At 35.7% G+C, this 9,348-nt stretch overlaps 2 protein-coding genes across 3 annotated transcripts in view; both read right to left on the bottom strand.

The window, feature by feature from the left end:
* The window catches only part of LOC127853811 (organic cation transporter protein-like), a 289,143-nt gene that overhangs the window by 96,885 nt on the left and 182,910 nt on the right, over positions 1–9,348 (bottom strand). The gene's annotated exons all lie outside the window — the stretch shown is intronic.
* LOC127853818 (uncharacterized) overlaps positions 1–9,348 on the bottom strand; it is a 289,097-nt gene that overhangs the window by 120,458 nt on the left and 159,291 nt on the right. The gene's annotated exons all lie outside the window — the stretch shown is intronic.

Raw genomic sequence — 9,348 nt, 5'->3', positions numbered from 1 at the left:
AAGAGAGTTATGGCCCTTTGAAATTTTTAAGTTGCTAAACCATCCATCGTATTATTTTGTACAAAGTTATGCCCCTCAAGACGTTTCCTTTTATATGAATATATAGTGCAATATTGTGGAAAAAAAACCTTTGGGGAGCATCACCCGTCTCTGACGGTTTCTTGTTTATCATAGTTTCAATCTTTCTAACATCAGGTTTGTTTCGACAGTTTTTTCGAAATACGTTGCAAACTTGATAATTTGATATCTGTTATAAATGGACCATATTTCTGTGTATACTAATTACTTTAAAAGTATCCCCAAATCGTTTAAATAGATATCCAATACTTAGGCTACTAGTACATCTGAATTATGGGTGAAGTACTTTATTCCCAAGTCAGTCAAGTTTATGTATTCATATTTTAATCTTCCATCTGCATAGAAGTGGATACGTTTCTAGAGTTTCATCGTGCATTTCCTTTATAATTAATAGTTTGTGTTAAAGAAGCACCCTTTCACTTAAAAGAGTTATCAGTGAACAACGTAAACGACAACTGCAAGTAAAGAAATGGTGTTTATGGTAATGAAGCTTCAGCTACTCAAACGCCACCTGACAGTTATCAGTGAAGGAGATCTCCTTCCGGTCCAGCCCTCCTAAATAGAATATTTTGTTCCGGTGCCTATTGGTTAAGGGGCAAAAAACTGTACAAAGGTGCTCAGGTGGGGGTTAGTTTAAATTTATTTACATTCTCAGTGTTAACAGGTGGAAAAGGGGGACAATGAAAGCCACAGGAGTAAGGGTTTTGAAAACTTCTCCTGTGGCTGTCTCATGTATGTGAGGAGGTAGTGAATTCCGTTGGATTACTGATCTTGGGTAGAATGAAAATTTATACGAGTCTTTTGAGGTTTGTATGTGTCTAAAACAATGATTACTGCTGAGTCTGGATTGGCGGTCAACAGCAACAAGGAGACTATCTGGAGGAGTGATGGAAACTATATGGTGGACAATTTATTATAACATGTTAAGACAGAATTTTGTTCTGCATGTTTCAAGAGTGGGCAAGTTCAGGGTGTCTATCATATTAGTTACTGAGCTTGCGTTGTGGTATCTGTTGCGAATCTGGCTGCATGCATGTTTTTGTACTTTTTCCAGTTGATTTTATTGAGCTTTCGTATATGGGTCACACACACTGGCGGAGTATTCTAGTTTAGGCCTGACTAGTGCTTTGTAAGCATGATCTTTAACTTTTGATGAGCTAAGATAGCTAATTATTTAGGTTGCGGTGAGGAAATCCTACCGCCTGGTTTACATTATTCGTGATTGAGTTAATATGTTTATCCAATTAAAGGTTACTTTTGAGTGTAAGACCTTAGTATTTTGCATGATTTACTTTTTCAAGGATCATGGATGTGATCGTGTAGTTTATATGAGAAAATTATAGGGTTTCTTTTTTAGCTCGAATATTATATATGAAATATATATAGTGTAGCTATCCTACTCAACTCGGCGTCTGCATCTGCGTTAGCATGCAAATGTTTAAGTTTTCGTACCACCCCCATTATTTTCATTGTCCCTTCACATATTGCTTTCATATCTTGCATACTTGTTTACCAACATGACCCAACCTATAAACAAGAGCAGACAACTCTATCAAGCATTTTTTCATAATTATGGCCCCTTTTCCACTTGGAATATGCAGCAAATGTTCAAGTTTGCGTACTACCCCAACTATTTTCAATGTCCCTTTACGTATTGCTTTCATATTTTGCATACTTGTTTACCATCATGACCCCCAACCTATAAACAAGAGCAGACAACTGTATCAAGTATTTTGACAGAATTATTGCCCCTTTTTTACTTAGAATATGCATATTATTAATATATATATATGTTATAGTTTGTGTACTACCCCAAATATTTCCTATATCCTTTGACATATTGCTTTTATATTTTGCATACTTGTTTACCAACATGACCCCAACCTATAAACAAGAGCAGACAACTCTATCAAGCATTTTTTAGCTCGACTATTATATATGAAAAATATGTAGTGGAGCTATCCTACTTACCCCGGCGTTCCGTTCCGTGCCGTGCCGTTTTTTGCCGTCAGCATGCAAAATTAAAGTTTTCGTACTAACCCAATTATTTTCATTGTCCCTTCACATAGTGCTTTCATATTTTGCATACTTGTTTACCAACATGACCCCAACCTATAAACAAGAGCAGACAACTCTATCAAGCATTTTGTCATAATTATGGCCCCTTTTCCACTTAGAATATGCAGAAAATGTTAAAGTTTTCGTACTGCCCCATTTATTTTCATTGTCCCTTGACATATTGCTTTCATATTTTGCATACTTGTTTACCAACATCACCCCAACCTATGAACAAGAGCAGACAACTCTATCAAGGATTTTGTCATAATTATTGCCCCTTTTATACTTAGAATATGCATATTATTGATAAATCTATGTGAAGGTTTGCATACTACCCCAAATATTTCCTATATCTTTGACATATTGCTTTTATATTTTGCATACTTGTTAACCAACATGACCCCAACCTTTAAACAAGAGAAGACAACTCTATCAAGCATTTTTTCATAATTATGGCCCCTTTTCCACTTAGAATATGCAGCAAATGTTAAAGTTTGCATACTACCCCAAATATTTTCAATGTCCCTTTATGTATTGCTTTCATATTTTGCATACTTGTTTAACATCATGACCTCAACCTATAAATAAGAGCAGACAACTGTATCAAGTATTTTGACAGAATTATTGCCCCTTTTATACTTAGAATATGCATATTTTTGATATATCTATGTTATAGTTTGCGTACTTCACCAAATATTTCCTCTATCCTTTCCTTTGACATATTGCTTTTATATTTTGCATACTTGTTTACCAACATGACCCCAACCTAAAAACAAGAGAAGACAACTCTATCAAGCATTTTTTAGCTCGACTATTATATATGAAATATATATAGTGGAGCTATCCTACTTACCCCGGCGTCAGCGTTCCGTTCCGTGCAGTGCCGTTAGCGTGCAAATGTTAAAGTTTTCGTACTACCCCAATTATTTTCATTGTCCCTTCACATATTGCTTTCATATTATGCATACTTGTTTACCAACATGACCCCAACCTATAAACAAGAGCAGACAACTCTATCAAGCATTTTGTCATAATTATGGCCCCTTTTCTGCTTAGAATATGCAACAAATGTTAAAGTTTTCGTACTACCCCATTTATTTTCATTGTCTCTTGACATTGCTTTCATATTTTGCATACTTGTTTACCAACATCACCCCAACCTATAAACAAGAGCAGACAACTCTATCAAGCATTTTGTCATAATTATTTCCCCTTTTATACTTAGAATATGCTTAGTTTTGATAAATCTATGTTAAGGTTTGCGTACTAACCCAAATTCCTATATCCTTTGACATATTGCTTTTATATTTTGCATACTTGTTTACCAACATGACCCCAACCTATTACCAAAAGCAGATCACTGTATCAAGCATTTTTACATAATTATGGCCCCTTTAACACTTAGATAATTGAACACTTTGCTTAAATTGCCATAACTTCTTTATTTATGATCACATTTTATTATTACTTTGACAAAACAACACTTACCTGAATACCACAATGGATTCCACCCAAACAATACCCCACGCCCCTACCCAGAATCCCTCCCCCCAACCTCCCCCACTCCAATTTTTTTAAACATCATCTAATAAATTACCCCACCCCACATTATACCCCCCTCTCACCCCCCTACCCCCCTCCCCCCAATATATATATATATATATATATATATATATATATATATATATATATATATATATATATATATATATATATATATATATATATATTTTTCTCCTTTTTTATTTTGAAAGATCGTCTTATAAATGACCACACCCCACATTATACCTCCTCTCAACCCCCCCCCCCCCCCCCCCCAAAAAAAAAAAAAAAATATTTTTTCCTTTTTTTATTTTTGAAAGCTGGTCTTATAAATTATTGAATATGAACAATTTCCCCATGATGGCTTACGTTATAATGTCAAGCACTCGAATAGTCGAGCGCGCTGTCCTCTGACAGCTCTTGTTTAGTAATGCTGAGGATGTTGCACTTTTCAGTGTGAAATTTCATTAACCAGCCCTGCGCCAATCGACCAGAAGCTTCAATATCTAGCTGAAGGTTATGAGCGTCGGATAGATGTTGATATTTTTGTTGATGATGCAGAGTAAAAGATCATCTGCAAAAAGTTTTAGAGTGCTATGTGTTATATAATCAGCAGAGTACTTTATTTAGATCAGTGATTAGCATGGTTCCATCCAGGACAACAGTCTGGGTTTTATTTGTTAGGAAGTCGGATATCCATAAGACATCATTTGAATTAGTTCCTTAGTATTTTAGTTAGTACACCTTTTCGAAAAGAATAATAATAAGAGGTAATCCTATATAAATTGCGAGTCGTTTTCGCACTGAATTGAATTGGCAACATCTGCTGTTTCTAGAGTATTACTTCGTCAGCATATGGAAATGGCTTGATTAGTTTGTTCATTACTTTATATAGTGTTTAACTTCTGGATTTACAATCATATTGATTCTTCCGACGCTTATTGGTCAAGTTTGTAAGAAGCAATCCTGGTTTCCAAGCTAACTGGCTTCAAAACAACGCTACATCGTACAACTCAGCATAACTAGGGTGTTGATGTCTGTGTGTACTGTGTATGTACATACATAGTCCGGCGGCAGCAGGTGTTGATATCAAACGGTCCTTGAATTATCATAACCATACTTAGGCTATCAACGAAGACATTCATTTATAGTGGAGTGGAACATCGATGAAGTTGTTAAACTTGTTTAAGAATCTTTTAGCAACTACAAATGCCAAATCTTTCAGTTTAGACATTGCATCGTTCCAAAACTTCCTCGTGGTACCGCCAGATAATAAGCTATGCTAGCCAATGTATCACGAGGCAGCATGTAATTTCACCCCACATGCCAATTTAAACGAGGCAACATGTATCTCTCACAATTCTGCAGCATGACAGTGTATGTATTAAAAAGCAAGATGCATCACAATGCCGGACCATGTCAGTGTAACAGGAAGCAGCATTTTAATATCACACCGCAACATGCCAATTTACATTGAATAATCATGTACAATTATATAGAATCATGTCAATTAATTAAGTTAAATTCCAATAACTTGAATTGAATCTTGCAAGGCAATTTATTAGCGTGCGCTGCATACTACGGAATCCGGATAGTGCATCTATAGTCTCACCCTGCTTTCATCAAGGGCGACACACAAAGCGCTACACGATATTTTGTGCAACACACGAAGCGACACACGATATTTTGCGCGAGAATGTACCACGAAATATCGCCCTTGTATAGGTAGCCCAAAAGGCGATATATCGTGGTAAATATCGCGTGTCGCTTCGTGTATCGCACAAAATATCGTGTGTCGCTTTGAGTATCGCGCTAAATATCGTGTCTCGGGTTCAAAGGAGGACACACGAAGCGACACGCGATATTTTGCGCGACACACGAAGCGATACACGATACTTTTAACGCGATCGAACGTATGCAAAAGATAAATAAATATGTATTTACGTGGATGTAATGTCAATGCGTGCCAATGATTAAGCAACATTTCTTTTGTGCTGCAATGTGGCCATTCAATTCATTTTAGCGAAGAAGAATTGAAATCTCGCCAGGAAGAAGATCTCTTCGCCCACTTAATCACGTTTCCTAGCGTTTACAAAACCTAGAAAAGTGGCGTCATGTGCAGAATAAACAGGAATATGTAGGACTACGTGGGGTACGTGACATACCCGACATCGACATCACGATAGCAGACGATGTGCCAGGAACCTTTAAACTGGAAATTGACTATATAGCTGTAGTCAGAGATGATAACTTTAGGGGGAAATCAGACTTTGATATGGAATTGTATGTTACACATAAGTATGAACTATAAAGATGGCTTTTGCATTTACAATTGATTGTTGTGTTTTTAGATCTTCTTAAGTTTATTTTTCTCTTAAAACACATTTGTACTTACTATAAGGATACATTTCTGTTGTAATTAAGCCGATAACAATAGTTATTACCCCTTTCTAAAGTAAATTTTAAAATGACGTTTGCATAATTATAGCAAAGCAAACAGTGTTAATGACATTTTAGCATTTTGTTTACTACCAAGTTAGGCTAGTAGGAACGGAGGTCCACGGTGCATGATTGGAACCTGTTTTTATATGCTGATGATGTTCTACATTGTCTTGGATAAAAGAAAACATGTGTTCCCAAGAACAATTTTTTACCCACGGGTTCTAAATCCGAGATGGCCGCCAAGATAGCCGACAAAAAACATGGGAAATACTGTTTTTTCGCAAATGACGCAAACAACATATATTTTCCACGATTTTGGTAAGCTTTTTAATTTAAGCAATTGAGAACATATTATACGTCCATATAATATAATCAAGCTTAAATAATACACACAACATTTAAGATTTAACATATCCGTAAGTGATGGGTCGAAATAAAGGCTTCCGAATAAGGAACTAACTAAACACCACTTCCTTATTTAGAGGCCATAATTTCGGATTTTTAAATTCGGATCATTCTCTCATGGTACAGCTTTATATTCGTTATTATTGGCGATGTTTAATGTAAGATTGTTATTTATATCTCTGGTACATATATTGAAGTCTTATCTCACCATGAACTTTGTTCAACACTATATCATTGCTGAAAACTAAACATGTTTTAGATTATATCTCATTCAATGCTCATACGAAAACAGGTACGAAGTGATACGATGAAGAATGCATAATGATTTCAACTCGTCACCATAAAAGAAAGACTGCATTGGAAGCAGCGGTCCAAATGCCTCTAGAAGACTGAACACTTTCATCGAAATGTCTCAATATGTCATTTTATTTTATAATTGAAACGAAAAAGCGCGCATCTTAGCTGTAAAAGTGTGTTGTCTTCTTAGGATTTTTCAGTGTGAATACGCGTTTTCTCACTCATGCAGACCAACGATACATTCGGCGACTTTCAACCCCGGCACACGATTAATGACTGTGGGATCTATAAAACGGCAACGGTCTTGATGGAAAGCGTGTTTTCTCGATCTTGGATGCCTACGTTACACCCGGCGACCTTTAACTTTGGCGCACGATTAAAAGTCGAACCGACGAAATGGTTATCAGTCATATTTTTAGATAGAGTTCCTTATTCCTTATTCAAACCAGATAAGGAACTATGGTATCATTAAATAAAACAAAGGATATTGTACTGCAATTAATAAAAAAAATTAAACCCGACCTACGTATACAATAATTTTCGTTGAGTTATTCGTCTCGTTGGTTCATTTTTATTTATAATTTATAGGCTGAACATTCCAGTTCCTTATTTGATTTGATTAAGGAATAAGGAACCAGTTCGTTATTCCTAATTCAAACTGAATACAGAGCTGGATTATCATTACTTAAAGCTAAGTAGACATGTTTTGGAATTAGTATTTTAAATATACAACCTATCTATATAATATGTTCATTTATATGTGGTTAACTTTGGATCTCTTTCATTGATGTTTAAATAAGCAAATGGTAGCTCCTTATTCGGCTTGAATAAGGAATAAGGAACTGGTTCCTTTTTTCACATTCAGCCGCGAAAAAGGAACGGAATTATAAATAAAAACAAACATGTTTCAATGAACTACATTGCTTTTTTACATCACATATTTGTAACATAATGTCATATATTTCAGGTTTTGTTTATGTGAAGGTAGTATTCGAAGTAGAACATGCCGGTCCGTTTGAAATAAGAAATCCTATGCAAGCGTGAAGAAGAAACATGAAACTGTAACGTGATACATTTAGTAAATGTATTCGAGCTATTTTGTTTTGATTTACTTAACACACGTTTGCATTTCTGTCAAACCCCATATCAAATATGTAACGCATGAATAAGGAATAATGAACAATTCCTTATTTCTTATTCGAATAAGGAACTAGGAAAAAGGAACAAACTTACTCTCAATGGCACCGATTGCCTCCCAGCCAAGCGACCAATAAAGATGTTCATCAGTAATGGTGGCTCAGCCAAGCGACCAATAAAGATGTTCATCAGTAATGGTGGCTCATTCGACCAATAAAGATGTTCATCAGTAATGGTGGCTCATACGACCAATAAAGATGTTCATCAGTAATGGTGGCTCAGCCAAGTGACCAATAAAGATGTTCATCAGTAATGGTGGCTCATACGACCAATAAAGATGTTCATCAGTAATGGTGGCTCATACGACCAATAAAGATGTTCATCAGTAATGGTGGCTCATACGACCAATAAAGATGTTCATCAGTAATGGTGGCTCATACCTCCCAGCCAAGCGACCAATAAAGATGTTCATCAGTAATGGTGGCTCATACCAGCCAAGCGACCAATAAAGATGTTCATCAGTAATGGTGGCTCATACCAGCCAAGCGACCAATAAAGATGTTCATCAGTAATGGTGGCTCATACCAGCCAAGCGACCAATAAAGATGTTCATCAGTAATGGTGGCCAAGCGACCAATAAAGATGTTCATCAGTAATGGTGGCTCATAAGCCAAACTAGATGACCATAATCGCGAGGATCTGCACATGAACAAGTTTTTTATTTTAATTTTCAAGTGCATTCACATATGTGTCCCTTTGTGCACTTGTTTTGGAGATAAGTCGAACGTTTCACAGAAAGCGGAATGCCTATACATATCAAATCCAGTACAACACAGCGAGGAAATGAAGCGATTGTTTAATCGTGTAAATAATGAGTGAAGCGTAATGAAATGATAGCATATTTCACATTTGTCAAAGGGATGAAAATACAAGCACAAATAATTATGTACAGCGTTGCAACAAATGACTACAGCCATTATCTCGCTAAAAAGGTAGTCCATTTATAAAACCAAGTTTGAAAACATATCGAGGCTTTCTATAATATACATGACATATCTGGAAAGAGGTGTTTTGTGTTTTAATATTTTGTCCTAATACAAATTATTAAAATGAAATAGTGTTTATTATTTAGCGTAACATTTTTATTGAAATACATTGTATTATCCGAAAGTCTGTTAATATATTCAAGCTAAAAATAATAAGAACACATATTTATTGAGCAATTGTTTTAGCATTAAAACTCATTAAAGCTGACATACTTTTTACAAATGCGCGGCTACCGACATAAAAGTTCATGGGTCAATCATTGATTACAATTGACAGCTCTGATTTTGAAATATGTTATTAACCCATTTATGACTAGTGGACTCTCCCATCCTTCTAAATTGG

This window comes from Dreissena polymorpha, chromosome 12 (assembly GCF_020536995.1).
Source record: "Dreissena polymorpha isolate Duluth1 chromosome 12, UMN_Dpol_1.0, whole genome shotgun sequence".
Taxonomy (NCBI): Eukaryota; Metazoa; Mollusca; class Bivalvia; order Myida; family Dreissenidae; genus Dreissena; species Dreissena polymorpha.
Note: the sequence above shows the minus strand (reverse complement) of the source record. Positions and strands in the feature narration are given on the sequence as shown.